This window comes from Protopterus annectens, chromosome 6.part1, assembly GCF_019279795.1.
Source record: "Protopterus annectens isolate FY-2018-M chromosome 6.part1, PAN1.0, whole genome shotgun sequence".
Taxonomy (NCBI): domain Eukaryota; kingdom Metazoa; phylum Chordata; order Ceratodontiformes; family Protopteridae; genus Protopterus; species Protopterus annectens.
In genome coordinates this window covers 220165725-220181113 of record NC_056738.1, presented here as the reverse complement: position 1 = coordinate 220181113, position 15389 = coordinate 220165725, and positions in this window count along the sequence as shown.

Genomic DNA, 15389 nt, shown 5'->3' with positions numbered 1-15389 from the left:
TAGAACAAGGGATACACACAACACCCATGCATAAAGTGGTGGAGGAGCCAAAGATCATGTGTCACAGTTTGCCTCTACAAAAATGCGGAGCTGATAGACCAGCAGCCACTGTAGAAGCATGCATATTCTGATGGGTATGATGTACAAAACTCACATGCGTCCTCCCCCTTACTGACCTCCACCCACATTGTTTAACACTAAACTGCCAGATAATTGGAAAGTCATTTGACAATGGCCAAACATAGCATGCAAAACTGTGGACATATAATTAGCAACAGTGGAAAGTATTTGTACCTACCCTCTGCGAAGCTGTAGTTTCCACACCTCAGAAATGTCCATCTCAAAGATTATGAAAGGGGCTAAGGCCTACATGTAGGCCTTAAATATTGCACTGTTGTGTCATGTCATTGGCTAATTAAAGTGCAACCCATCTGTTCTGGGTGCAATTAGCAAGTCTGAATCACAGATTGCTGCAAAAGTAATCACCTGTTACTGAGCATTACCTACAAAAGGCAAGCAGCTGCCTATGGTAAACAGGTCTGTAACTTGCTATACCAAGGCAGACTCTGAGTTCAGAAACATTTATCTCAGAATTTCTGCATTAAAGGATTACAGCACTCTATTAGGTATGTAATACAAGTCCCCATATAATGGAACTCAGATAGGAGGATGCAGTTATGGGGAATAGGGATTACAACAGTAGGCCTATTGTACACCTGTGGGAATGACATGCTGGTGATAATCTGCTGTCCAACAGCTACAGGCATGCCTTGCAACTGTGCCTGCTGTGACATAGATCACAGCACTGGCCCTCTCACTCCCTCCTACAATTTTCGGCTCCTGTACGAATGCTACTGGAATGTGTGTTAGACATAGTGACAGTACATAAGGGTGGACAAAGCTGGCAATGCACATGCTCTACTGTCATGCAGCACTTCTCAGTCTGTGAATGTCACACAGGAGTAGTTCATACATTGTACAGGTGTCTATGACTGTCCCTGATGTACTCTGGCTAGGTCACAGTGTTGTCGACATTCATATCCCATTGCTTGACAGCTGTGGCTAGCACACCTGGTAACCACCTACAGCAGGACATCAGTTCATACCCATCATTAGTGGGGAGACACAGGCCCTACATCAGTGACAGAGTGTACATATGGAGCATACAAATTAAGGGTATGAATACAGTAACAGATATTACTGCAGCATAACTGTGTTCTGCATGATCTGGCGTGTGACAGGTTCTGCACATTCTGAGAACAAGCATCAGTCATTGTCCAACAATTTGCCAAACATCCACATTTGTCTGGCACAGGGACTACATATATCAGGCACACATACACATTCAGAAACATCTGTGTACTGGACATGTAGGACACCTACAGGGGATATACCCTACAGCACGTTTGCATTGTTGTCTGTCATTGTCGCTGGACTGTCCATATACTTTTACTAACACACACCTATGTGTCGGACAGTAGCTGCATGACATGGTACTGGGACATTGTTCATAGAGGACACAACACAGTAGATGGCATTGATGGGAGTGAAGATGGAGTAGAGACATACAGCACTTTCTGTCATGGCACACGGTTACATAACCAGTATTGCTACTATGGTTCTGATAGCCACATAAATAACTGTGTTGATAGATGATGGGGTAAGATGTGGGAGTTACCAGTGGATAGTGCAGGCCAATCAGGATGTGCATGGTCTGTACATAGTGGATAGCAAAGTATGTGGTCCTGTGATGTGTTGTCCTCTGCTTGTCTTTCAGAAAGGATATATAGATGGAGGCAACCACCATTTTCAGCTACCGAAAAATAAGTAATCCTGGATAGCCTCAGACTGTATCACAACATCTTGCTGTCCAGGAGTCACCTGAATTGAGAGCAATGTGCAGCACTATGAGCTGGCCTTGTCACAGCTGTCATCCAAGTCTGGCTACAAGACAGAAGCTACAAGCAGGCCTGACACTGGGCAACTGATATGTTAAATGCTGCCCAGCAAAGGGCTGCTGCTGTGGCCAGGGACTATGCTTCCACTGGTGCAGGGCCTGCAGCAGTACAACCACTCTCAGCCACAGAGAAATTCCTGGTGAACCTGGGATCAACCACCAGCTCCCAATCATACATCACCCCATACATCGTGGAGGTGGGTGCCACAACAGCCATAGCAGAGGAGCATCTAGGTAAGCCTCCTGTGTTCATCACTGTAATACTGTAGCAGTTACTGTGGCAGTCTCTGCATACCATTGCATGGATGTCAGGGCAATCTGCATTGGGGTGGGATTTCTTTGTAATGCACACTGGTGCACATATACTCAGAATGTCAACAATGTAGGCAGTATCACAGTACCTACTGTACATGTTGATATATGCACATATTATCCTGTTACAATGCCACATTTGGTATTGCTGACAATATCTCTCCCTCACGTTTCCACAGGTATGTCAGGTGTGGCCAGAGTCCAATGTTCTGCACCTGGTGAGTGTGATACTGTTTTAGTATGGATCATGTATACCCTAAGAATGTTAAAGGCTACCATTTTGCAGTAGATACATGTGATATGCTTAGCCAGAGTTCAATGCTTGTATGTTCTGTATCAAAAAGGTTAAGTGACATGCATTGAATCGATAATCACAAAAGTAGTGTATTTCCATGAGCTGTAGCATATGTTCACTTATTTTTGTGAAGGCCTATATAGTTTGCTATACAATGGGCAACAGTCGGCTCAAGACAGTGCACTGTGTGTTAGGTGTAGGTCTAGCTCATACACTGACATACTGCTTATCTCACAGGTGTATACTAGTGGCAACATTAACTGGACATAGCTGCAGTGCATGTTATAAAGAGCCTATCTTGTCTGTGTATGTTGTAGTCTGCTTGCGTTTTGTGCATGCGATCAGAAATAGGATGTGGTATGTGTAATGCTATTGTGGCACCTCATCTGTATGTGTGTTTGTGTGTGTGTGTTTGTGTCTGTGTGTGTGTGTGTGTGTGTGTGTGTGTGTGTGTGTGTGTGTGTGTGTGTGTGTGTGTGTGTGTGTGTGTGTGTGTGTGTATGTCTCACCATACATAGTAGTGCAGGTAGTAATGTACGTATTTTGTCTTCCTCCTCATATGTGATAGTGGGGGTTGGAGTCTGTCCCCCTCACAACCTCATGTCAGTATCTCATCAGACTCTGATGATGATGGTGGCCATAGTAAGGTACAGATGGAGCTGTCAGGGGCTGAATCTGTCCCATGGGTTGACATCCCACTTCCTCCTCCATTGTCCCTGCATACAGTCAGTATGCCCACAGATACCCTGTCCCCTGCGGCCACAGATATCGGACAGTCAGAGTGTGGCATCTTTGAACAGGAGAGTGTGGCAACTGTGGCATCAGTGAGTGTAGATACTAGCCATAGCCAGAGATCTGGTGAGGTTCCACACAGGCAGATTGACCGGGGTGTTCAAAGGATGACTTTTGCCAATCCACCACTTGTTACAGGCATCGCAGTAGAAGTCACTTGATGCATGTTTCAGTCCATCATGGAGGCACAGGCATGTTCCAAATGCAACACCAGATCGATGCTCAGGATCATGGATGCATCACTGTCTGACATCCATGACTCCGTCTGCCACATTGGTGATGCTATGCATCATTTCACTAATGTAGTGGACTTACAGTGAGGTGAGACATTGTCAGTCCTTGACCACACATTGTCTGTGTTAGAACATGTGGTGGGTGTAAGGCATCGGACATGTGGCTATAGGTCAGCCACAACATTCGCTGAGACTCCATGTGGCAATGCACACTCATGCTCCCATAGTGGCAATACCTCCAGCACTACAGAAGGGATGGTGCTGCCCACACCATGATGTTGCAGGTCATGGGCATGTGGTCCTGGGTGGTCCCTTGAGAGACACGGCCCCAGCAGATACCAGTCACCGTCAGCGACTAATACTGCACCTGATGCTGGGCATAGTAGTACCAGTGCCACTCTTTGCAGTGCCATTTCCCATGTTCCTGGCTGGAGAATGTGAACTGTACGTTCTGCCATGTATTGTCCACAGCTGTCCAACATACTCTTGTGTAGGGCTAGCCAATGGCTTGACTGTGTACATGCACACACTCACACATCACTGTCACATGCAGGTCACCAACAGAAAAACATGGCACCTCTCCATGGCCCAGCTGCCCAGCACCTTTTCTTGACTCACATACATGATGTCAACTGTGTGGCACAGCCTAGGCCTCTGGCAAGCCCACACCAGACCCTGTGCATGTGATGATACCTGTGCCACATCCCTGCTATCCATACCATCAATGTAGGGACATGCAAATATGTGTCTGATGCACAGGTTGACTATAGTCTATTACATGACAGTTTGTAGTGCAGTAGTGTTATGCAATGAAAGTTGCTGTATGCTGGCATGTGTCATGAGCAAACATCAAAGTGTCTGTACCTTTGTTCCATGAAGTTAAATTGGTGCTAGTGTTGCTGACTGACAGGTGTCTCTTGGAACTTTTTCTGTTTCTGTTCCAGGGGTCTGAGTGGCTACACTGTGGAGACCTGGTGCCAATATAGCAGCTCAAGGAGGGATGGTAGCAACACAGAAATGTTACATCGGCAAGGTACAACTGTATATGTGCATGGTTACCTAGGTGCGTATATGTAGAACAGTGTGTCAGGAACAATGGGGACAGACACTGTAATCCTGCATGCATAACATATGACAAGGCATTCTACCCTTGTTACATGTCACCTGGGTGTTCAGTACTTACAAATGTAGATGGTGGCAGATAGCATTAATGCTTAGGTAGATGTGTGCTATTTAGGGCCAGTAGCTACTCACAGGGCCTTAACATGTATAAGCATTGCCCTTGCTGAGGTTAAAATTCCTACCTGTCAAGTTCAATATACTACAATGCTACACATTTATTACAAGTGCCACAGAGTTTATGTGTTGTACGAGTGTCTGCCACTACTGTTAAGGTGGATGATATCAGCAGGGTCTGTAAAGGAGGCCAATAGGGGGTTAACAGGTAGGCACAGGTCCTTAAAATGTATAACCATTGCACACACATAGGCAAGACAGACACACTGGTGTAAGGGGAAATGCTTTCATACATACACACACACACACACACACACACACACACACACACACACACACACACACACACACACACATGCACAAAATTGCTGTTGTTGAGATTAGACCCCTTATCTATCTAGTTGTGTATACTATAATGAGACGTACTGATCGCATGCACCACGTAGCTTATGTGCTTAGAGAGTGTCTGCCAGTGCTGTTAAGGTGGATGACATCAGTGGGCCCTATAAAGGAGGCCAATGGGGGGCTTAACAGGTAGGCACAAGTCCTTAAAATGGATGACTATTGCACACAGGCACACTACTGCAAGGGGATATACTAACACAAACACTCACAGATTTGCCATTTTTGAGATTAGAACCCCAACCTATCTAGTTATATATACTACAGTGCCACATACTTATCGCATGTGCCATGGAGCTTATGTCTTTTGAGAGTGTCTGCCAGTGCTTTTAAGGTGGATGACATCAGCAGCTGTTGACAGGAGGCCACTGTTGTGGAGGCCACTAGTCACAGGGGCATACAGTGATTGAACATTGCACAGACATAGGCTAGATGGGCATGTCTATACTGCTGTATGGGGAATTTCTACATACACACACAGAAGGTGGCTGATGTGAAATTAGAACTCCTACCTACCTAGTATTACACACCATGGCTCATAGTGCTAGTTGCACACATCACCAGTTACAATTGGTGTACATGTGGCTGCAGCACTACATCACTCTACAACTTTATGTGTGTGTGTGTCTCTCTCTCTCTTCCTCTCTCTCTCTCTCTCTCTATATATATATATATATATGCATATAATATACATATTATCTTTCTATATGTATCTATATATAATTACACAAATACATATTTATATAGGGTCTATATGACAGTATAGAATGGACTAAATAGTGAATACTATTTAGTTGATCCGATACTGTCGAAATGGTAAAATAGCGAAGTCATGGAACATTTAATTTTTTTCCCAGGAAAAAGATTTGGTGGGCCGTCTTTGGGACTTTGCCATTTCCTCCACTATAGTGCAATCTCAGAGTCGGTATATTTAAGTAGGCTGGTGTGGGGGCTAAGCCCCCCACTTAAATTTTTGTTTAAGTTTCTTTTTTTTTACGGAGCAGCGAGATTTTTCCCTGGGAAAAAATTTGCTGTTCCATTTGTTGGATATTTTGTTGTTTATGTGTGTGTATTTATATATATATATATATATATATGTGCCACATACTGATAGATAAGGGTAATCATGTCTGATGGGGATAGGGAGACACAGAAAGGTATACATAACTGTCTGTATGCACAGAGGTATATTCCATCTCATTTCTTTAGGCAGATGAGGCATCAAACATAGACTGAAATTAGTTAAGTGTAGGAGCATGCCCAGTGTGATCATCAGCAGTACTTACAAGATAACTCCAAGCCAGATCTACTTGTACTCCAGTCCGGGATTTTGTGTGCTACAGCCAATTGGCTGCTGCACCTGATTCAACAGTCCAGCATCTCCCTGATATAATGCCCAAGGGATTCCCCGGCTTTGTGCTGACCGTAATATATGACTCATACCTAGGGTGTGTATAGATTGTAATAGACTATCCAGGGTTTTGCATCATATGTCTGGTACATTTTACATAACATTGTGATTTTCTGGTACATCAGTGGCAAAACATTATAGTTTGACATTAGGAACTGCTGACAGACATTTCAGTTACTGACTCCAAACACAGCAGAAAACCTATGCTACAGCATGACCTGTTATTCTCTGCACTTTCTACATTTGTCTGGCCACTAGTTCATCCTTCTCCTTATATGTGGGCCTTTGTACCCTCCTGTTCCAGGCTTTGTCCATAGTTCCTGTTCTGCATAGTTGTTGGTATGCTGTGAATGGGGTACATGATGTAACACCACACACAGGGTTACAGACTTCACACTTCTGACTGTACATGTTTTGCAGGATGTCTAGCATTCTGCCTGACATTTCTGCTCTGTTCCTCAGACAGTTTATGAGTTTTTGTTTGGTTGTATACTATTATATGGTGCCCACTGAGTTGCTTTAAGTACAGGCACAGTTACGTGATGGCCTTTACATCCTGCTGCACAAACTGCTGTTATACTAGCCACCTTCTAGGTTACTCAGAGCTGTGTAATGTCCATAACTGTGGCCCCCTGTCCCTCCATTGTCTCTATCTTTGTCCAGCTTTCTTTTAGTAACAAATAGTGACATATGGACAGCCTGTGGAACTCCTTCCATAGGAGTACTTCATCTGCAAAGTTGTAGGTGCATCCAGCTTTGAACTATGAACATCATCAACCATGGTAATGAACTTAGCCCACTAAGCCACATCAGCCATCAAACAGTGATGTTTAATTCCTAACACTATCAACCATAGACATAGATAACACTTTGACTCCTGCATATTGTGCAAATGGAACATGTCGCCAAGTTGTTTGGGACAGCTAGCCCTGGAATTGTGCGGCCTGCTACTATAACCTTGCAATCATACTGTTACTGCAGTTGTATGGGAATATGGTTATGTTGGGGATAGGGGACTCTATCGTGGACAGTCATACATGTGTCCTATGCCTGCACTGTTTGTCATTTCCCTCACATACTGCAGTGTGTTTTTCTACCTTGTGGCCTACTGCATATTATGGGGCAGCCAGTATTGGATAGAGAGTTCCTGTTGTCCTACATAGCTGTTAGTTCTCTGCAGGTAGCCCAGTCACCCACTCTATTCCCTTGCATACACTCATCAGGCCCATACATATGCTAGCATACTCTAGTAACCCAGACATTTGTTGTAAAGGAGAGATACTTACCTTATGAATTCAGCAGTTGAGATACCAGTGCTTCAGGGCTGAGTCTGTCAGATGCACTCAGTATACAGCCAATACGAGGTATGGTACAGGTTGTATGGTGTGGCTGGCATCCTTTTTACTATATATGTGATTCAGAGTGAGGTGTCATTCCCTAGGACCCTAGGATGTCAGAGCATGTGCTATGTGTTGCCTCTTTGCTAAGACCAGGGCATACTGGGCACACCTACATCTGCCTACAGGGACAGGCTCAGGGCATACCTCCTCCAATGTCCCCCTGTGGGTGAGGCTGTGGGGACCTTGGCACTGGTGGGAGGCTGTTTGTCCCTTCCCTGTGATGATCCTGCTGCAGCTGTTTCTGTAGGATCATATTATGTAGTATGGCACATACTGTGAATATCTTTGCACATGTGACTGTAGATTACTGCAGGGCTCCACCTGTTATATCACGGCAGCAGAACCACAACTTGAGCAGCCCAAACACATGCTCTATGATGTTCCTAGTTTGTGCATGTGCCTCATTATGGCATTCTTCAGCAGGGGTGTACATATTTCTGATGGGTGTCATCATCCACGTTGCCATTGTGTAGCAGCATCTCCAGTAGATGGCCTTATGGGATGTCCCCCTGCAAACATCTTGTATAGCTATGATGTTGTGATAACTGCCAGGGCTGCCTGCACACACACTCATGATAATACCCTGGACATTGCACACAACTTTGGCAGTTGGAGTGATACCCCTTGTGACTAACAGAGATTCTACCCTCCTCACTGGGCAGTGATTTCATGTGCAAATGAGTGCAGTCTGTGGCACTCAATACCTCAGGGTAGGGTGCTACACTGTAGAAGAGATACATACTGCTGGCCCTCTCCTCAGGGGTGCGGGGTAAATAAATGTGCTCACTGACATGGTTTTGCATGGCAGACAGGAACTGGTGGAGTACCCTGGATGCAGATGCCTGTGAGACCCCCATGTCCCCAGTTGGTATTTAAAATGTATCTGTAGCTAGTATTCTAAGGGCTACACATACATTTGTTTTCACTGGGATGGGTTCCCCTCTGTTGGCTCTGGGTCTGAGTTGAGGGTGGCAGACGTCAGTGAGTTCTTGTAGTATGTCACTGTCTTCCCTATAGCACTCTACCGTCTCCAGCTCATGTAGCCCCTGGAAGGTTACCCTGAGCCTGAACATTCTTCTCCTTTTCAGTCTATGTTTATTGTCAGCATCAGCACTGACCTCAGCCACTAGGACATGCAGATGTTCATAGGTTCATAGGTTTATACTAGGCTATCTGCCCTAAGGCATTTATAAGCCTAGCCCAAATTTTTGTGGCTTACGCCACCCCTTATATGAAAAAATACTGTGCCCATTAGTTTGTTGTGCCTCTGTCCAGCAGTGACACAGAGATGATTCCCGGGGTAAACCTACGATCTCCCATCCACAGGTCAAGATTTCTCTTGAACAGAGCCAGCGAGGTGCTCTGCCTCACATGGACCGGGATTTTATTCCACAGCATAGGGAGTCTCTGAGTGATAAATCTATCCCTCCAGCACGTCCTATTTATGTCCGTGCTAAGGTTTAAGTCACTTGCTCTAGTGGTTTTGGTGGATTTGGATTTTTTGAGGTGGAGCATGTCCATTAATTCCGGGTTGGACATGGCCTTGTATGTCAGGCACATGTCACCTCTGAGCAGACGGTATGCGACTGAATAGAGCTGGAGTTTCTTCAATCTGGCAGCATATGACAGATTTTGGAGTCCCTTTATCCTTTTGGTGAGGAACTTTTGGGGTCTCTCCAATTGCTGCAGATGTCAGGTGAGATACATCCCGAATGGGGCATTGTACTCGATCATTGGTCTGATAAGTGAAGAGTACAGGGGAACAATGACCTCAATAGATCTGGATGTGAATCCCTTCATGATCAGGTGGGCAAAGTACAAGGTCTTTCTAACCACTTTAGCAACGTGAGTGTCAAAAGAAAGGCCACTGTCAACCTGGGTCCCCAGGTCCCTGATAACCTCTTCTGTGCTTAGTGGATTGCCACCTATATGGTAGCTTGGGGTTACCTTGTTTTTCCCAAAGGGTATGACTATACATTTTTTGGCGTTTAACTTCAGGCCATGGCTCTGGCACCAGCTATCTGTTTACGTGAGTCCCTTCTGAAAGATATCCGTGTCCGATGCACTTTCCACTATGGCGCCCAGTTTGCAGTCGTCTGCAAACTTTGTCAGCCAAAGTCCTCCCATGTTGGCCTGTACTTCTGAGAAGTAGATGCCGAACAATAGGGGGCCAAGGACTGAGCCCTGTGGGACACCACTTGTGACCGGCTTGGAGTCTGACATAGCGCCAGCAACTCTAACCCTGTGGGTTCTGTCCTTAACCCAGTTTGCAACCCATCTTGTGACATATGGGTTTACATTTAAGCTGGTTAGTTTTTCTACAATACCCGAGTGGGGTATTGTGTCGAAAGCCTTTGCAAGGTCAAGGTAGGCAGTATGGACTGCCTTTCCCTCATCAATGGCCTTGGTGACTGTTTCGAAGAAGTCGACCAAGTTCAAAAGGCATGATCTTCCCTTGACAAAGTCAAACTGGGTCGGGTCCAATGTCTGCAAGTCCCCTATATCTTTGTTTATGAGCTCCATTATGATCCTCTCCATAGCTTTGCAGACTAGACTTGTTAAGCTTATGGGGCGGTAATTACCAGGGTCCGTAGAGGCACCGCCTTTGTGGTGTGGGACCACAGTTGACGTACGCCACTCCTTGGGCACGTATCCTGTGGTAAGGCTGAGATTAAACAGCTGCCTCATGTGCAGGTTTAATTCCTCATTTAGCTCATGTAGCACACAGCCGGGGACACCATCCAGTCCCATTGATGCTGTGTTTTTAGCTTTAGAGAGAGCAGCTTTCACCTGCGCATTTGAGATGTCTGGGAGGCTACACTCCGCTGGGATAGTTATCTCTCCTTTAGGGGGGGAGAGGGGGGTGAAGTTTGCACTGAACCTGTCTGCCAGTATGTTGGCAATGTCTGTGGGTTCAGTGATTTTTGTATCATTTTGGACTAATTCTGAACATATCTGGGAGTTTCCACCCAGGTTCCTAACATAGCTGAAAAAGGCCTTATGATTGTCCTTTGAATCCATGGCAATTTTTCTCTCAAAATTGGCCTTAGTTGATTTTATGAGTGCTCGTATTTTTTTACTAATAATGATCAGGGGGTGACTTCCCTTTTATGGATTTTGTTCTATCATGTAATAGCTTTCTCCTCTTATTGTAAAGTTTGTTAATGGCTGGGGTCCACTAGACTGGACATTTGCCCTTTGTGGAAAGAGTCTTGGTTTTATATGGAATTGCCTGATCCATGCAGTCCTGGAGGTGTTCATAGAAGGCATTTGTAAGGGCTTCCGCAGCTTGGGTTGTGGTTTCCACTGGCTCAGGGGCCTTGAAGGATACCACACCAGTCTTGAGTAGTGTGAAGTTTGCTTTAGAGAAGTTCTTCACTGTGGTCTTTTTTGTTTGGGGTGGGGGCGGGATGTGGATTTCCAGTGAGATTAGTTTATGATCAGATCTCACCAATGAGGGATATACTTCCGGTGTGGAGCATTTTGTCCCCATGTTTGTGATAATGAGATCTAGTATATTTTCTCCTCTCGTGGGAACAGTGACTAGCTGTTCCATGGCATTTGAATTTATGAACTCCAGGAACCGTTGGGCTAGAAAGTTAGGGCTTGAGTAATGTTCCCAGTCTATATTCGGGTAGTTGAAGTCACCCAATAAGATGGTGTTTGGAGACACATTTATACCCTCCAGTGTCTTCAGGAAGGCTGTGTGGGGTTCCTGAGTTTGAGAGGGTAGCCTGTAGCATGCTACAATTTGTAGAGCAGTTTTGCCTATGGTTAGTTGCACCTGGATGGTTTCCGAAGCTTCGTGCGTTGCCACCAACCTGGAGGTGTGGGTATCCTTTATGAATATGGATACACCCCCTCCTTTTGTGGTGTGGTCTGGGTTTTGGGGCCGGAACGCATGATATGAGGTAAAACCTATTAGTGCCGGGGTGCTCTCAGGAGCCTTGAACCAGGTTTCAGTTACAGCACATACATCGATGTTCTCCATACTGAGAAGGGCCTCGAGTGCGTGCATTTTGAGATTTAGACTTCTGGCATTGAGCAGCATTACCATCAGTTTCTTCCCATTTTTGTTTTCTAGGGTGGTAGGTTTAGAATTTGAGCCTTGCCTATAAAAGGCACTATGGGGGTGGCAAGAGCCTTAGCCAATATCCGGAATCCTAGGGGCGACAGGTGCAAGCCATCCCTCGTGAAGCAGCATGGCTTGTCAAGCATGTCATCCCAGGCAGACAGACACTGGATCCCCTTTGAATGACACCAGACATTAAGCCAATTGTTAAAGCTGATCATCTTGTCTCTATATTGTGGCATCATTCTTGGTGAAGGAAGGATACTGCTCAGGGTCAGGGTCATACCTGCCTGGGCTACATAATCAAATAGCTCCTCTATGTCTCTTTTCATGTATTCCAGGGAGGTACATCTCAGGTCGTTCACACCAGCATGGACAATGACTGTGTCATATTTGTACTTGCCGTGGAGTGACCCGAGTGCTTGTGTGATGTGGCGGATTCTAGCGCCCGATAGGCAGCTTACTGTGACCCTCTCCTTGTTCAGCCTGGTGAGTGGGACGTCAGTGTGTCTGACTATGGAGTCACATATGACAAGTATGTTTGGTGTTGTATTTGGCCTTAAGGGCTGTGACTGCTTTGCACACTGCTTTTGTGGTTTATGTGTTGCTTGTGGGGTGTCTTGAGGTAGCAGTTGTTTGGGTGTCTGCTTTGGAGGCCTCTGCTGTTTAGGTAAATTTTTACTCAGAGCCTCCGAGTATGTCTTTGTGTGTTTATGCGTTTGATTCAGTGGTGTGGTAGCATTATGTGAGGCTGGTTTTGTGGTGTGTGTAGTTGCCTTCTCCTCCTGTCTGGTCTTGCCAGTCCTGAGTTGAGAGAGCCCAGCCTCCAGTTTGGCTAAATAGCTGCATCTCTCGCAAGTATTTGTGTTATGTGGGAGGAGGAGAGGGTTGTCTGTGTACATGAGGCAGTTATAACATTGCCTCGATTCCCAGATTCACCAGCTGGACCGGAGAGGAGATTGACAACTGACCTTTGGGCATGCTAGAATAATATTGGGAATTCCTTAATAATTGAAAACAAGGGCCAGTGGGGAGTGAGGGTGTAGTGCTTTTAATTTGTAGTGCTGACTTATATAATTGCTTTAGTGAGCAAGTGCCAGGTAACTTGAGTGCAAAGTGTTACAAGTAACTAAATGCAAAAACGACAAACAGTAACTTTCTTTCAAGTGAAACAAGGAAATAAGTACAGTAAGCAATGCAGATATCACTAGTGATCCACAGAAGCACTGAGAAGCTGCGTATTAGGTGGAATTAGCTTCCAGGCAAATAACAAGCAAACAAACAACAAGCATATAAACAAAGCTAGATTCAGCAGGCTTGGATCTAGTCTATGCTAGAGCAAACAAGGTGTACCAATTTCAGTAAGATACAGTTCAAATATTCAGGCACTATAAACCTTTAACCAGAAATTCCCAGCTCAGAAGGACAGAGTCCAGCCTCTTCTCCCACAAGAGTGCAGACCACGAACCTTCTTAATGTAAAATAACTGGCCTGAAGCCCAAGTGCCTAAACCAGAACTAATACACTTGGACACTGGGCTCTCAATCAGCAGTTCCCAACTTAGAAGGATGAAAGCTACCTGTCCTGCCACCACAGTGCTTGCCACAAACCTTCCTAATGTAAAACAACTGGTCTGAAGCCCAAGATGTATCAGAGCAGCAGATGTCCCTAGCATTATGTCAGTTAAAATTCCCAAGTCTGTACTCCAATGGTGCAGAGTATGTAGGAAAAATCAGATTGAAGGGTGTATGCTTACTTTATAGTGGTGTGCTACAGATGCAGCCTATGTGATTGGCTAACTATAATGCATTCTACTTGCCAGGTATACCACTGAGGGGTTTGAATGGTCCAGTGTCAGTAGAACAAGGCTTATCAGTAATTTATACATGATTTGCTTTCCAAGGGTATTTCCTTTTTTTTAAATCCTTTCCCTGCTAAGCACTGCTGCATGGTGTGCAAACCTGTGGCACTGGTGTAAATACTGCTCAGCAGTCTGGACATATGTCCATGTGCAGGCATGCTTAGCATAGCTTAAACCAGCTAAAACATGTGCCCCACATCTAAACAAAGCTTAGCAGCACTAGACACATACCCCTGCTTAGCTGAGCTGAGCGGTGCATGAATTGGTGCCTCTGAGCTCCAATCTGCTTAAACCTATAGTGACACACCCCCTTTTTATGTCAGCTACCTGATCTACTGACAACAACATGGTTCTGTGACTACACGGATTTTATCTGCAGACACAGTGGCCCATTTTTGCTATTCAGTAACTTCAGCTCATTTGCATACAGATTCTTGCACATAACCTGGATACTTCACTATTCCAGGGCCTGCCTCCTTAGCAACCACTGAAATCTACCATTGTACAAACTGTACGCAGGGCACTATAATGCATTATTTTCACATATGTCTTATTTTTAATTTTTAAACATCTTAATATATATATATATATATATATATATATATTTTTTTTTTGCATAACGACATGTTTGCGCATTGCTACATGTTGTGCACATGTAATATGAGTTTTAAAAAATTTTATTTTATATTATTTTGCATTAGTTTTTGGACTCACAGGGTATAGTTTTGCACATATCTCTGCCTACAATGACATTTCTGATCTTCTAATTGGGTTTTTACAGCCCCTGTTCAATTTTTACATTTCTGTACATGGATATTTTCCGTGTACACTTCTGACACCAAAATGGCTTCTGCACAGATACCTATCTACTTCCTGGATCACAAAACACCTTCATTTGCATGCATTTCACCTGCTTATGAGATGATTTGCATGCCATTGACACTTCCATGTCTGCACACTCGTGCATGCCCCTCTGCTCTGTTTACTGGATCGCATGGCTACTGGTTTCCGTGTTATAGCCATGCCACTCTGCCTACATGGGAAATCACTCTGTGTAGGCTTTATTGAATTCCCTCTGAGATTTTTTTATTTGTTTTGTTTTCTTATTTAATATTTAAAACTTCTGGTGAAGAGTCATCACGTAATATGGAAGTATGGAAAATTGACTTATTTTCTAGTTATTTATGTACAGCAACTATATGCAGCTTTCCCAGCATATACAGACCAAATTACCAGAGATAAATGTATGTATATATATATATATATATATATATATATATATATATATATAATCTCAAGACTTATAGTATGGAGTAGATGCACGTGTGCAGAAGTGATAGAGATAAGTTTTAATAAAAATATGTATTTATTTATGAGACTAATTGTTACTATCCCATAAAATTAACTGCAAGGGGGTC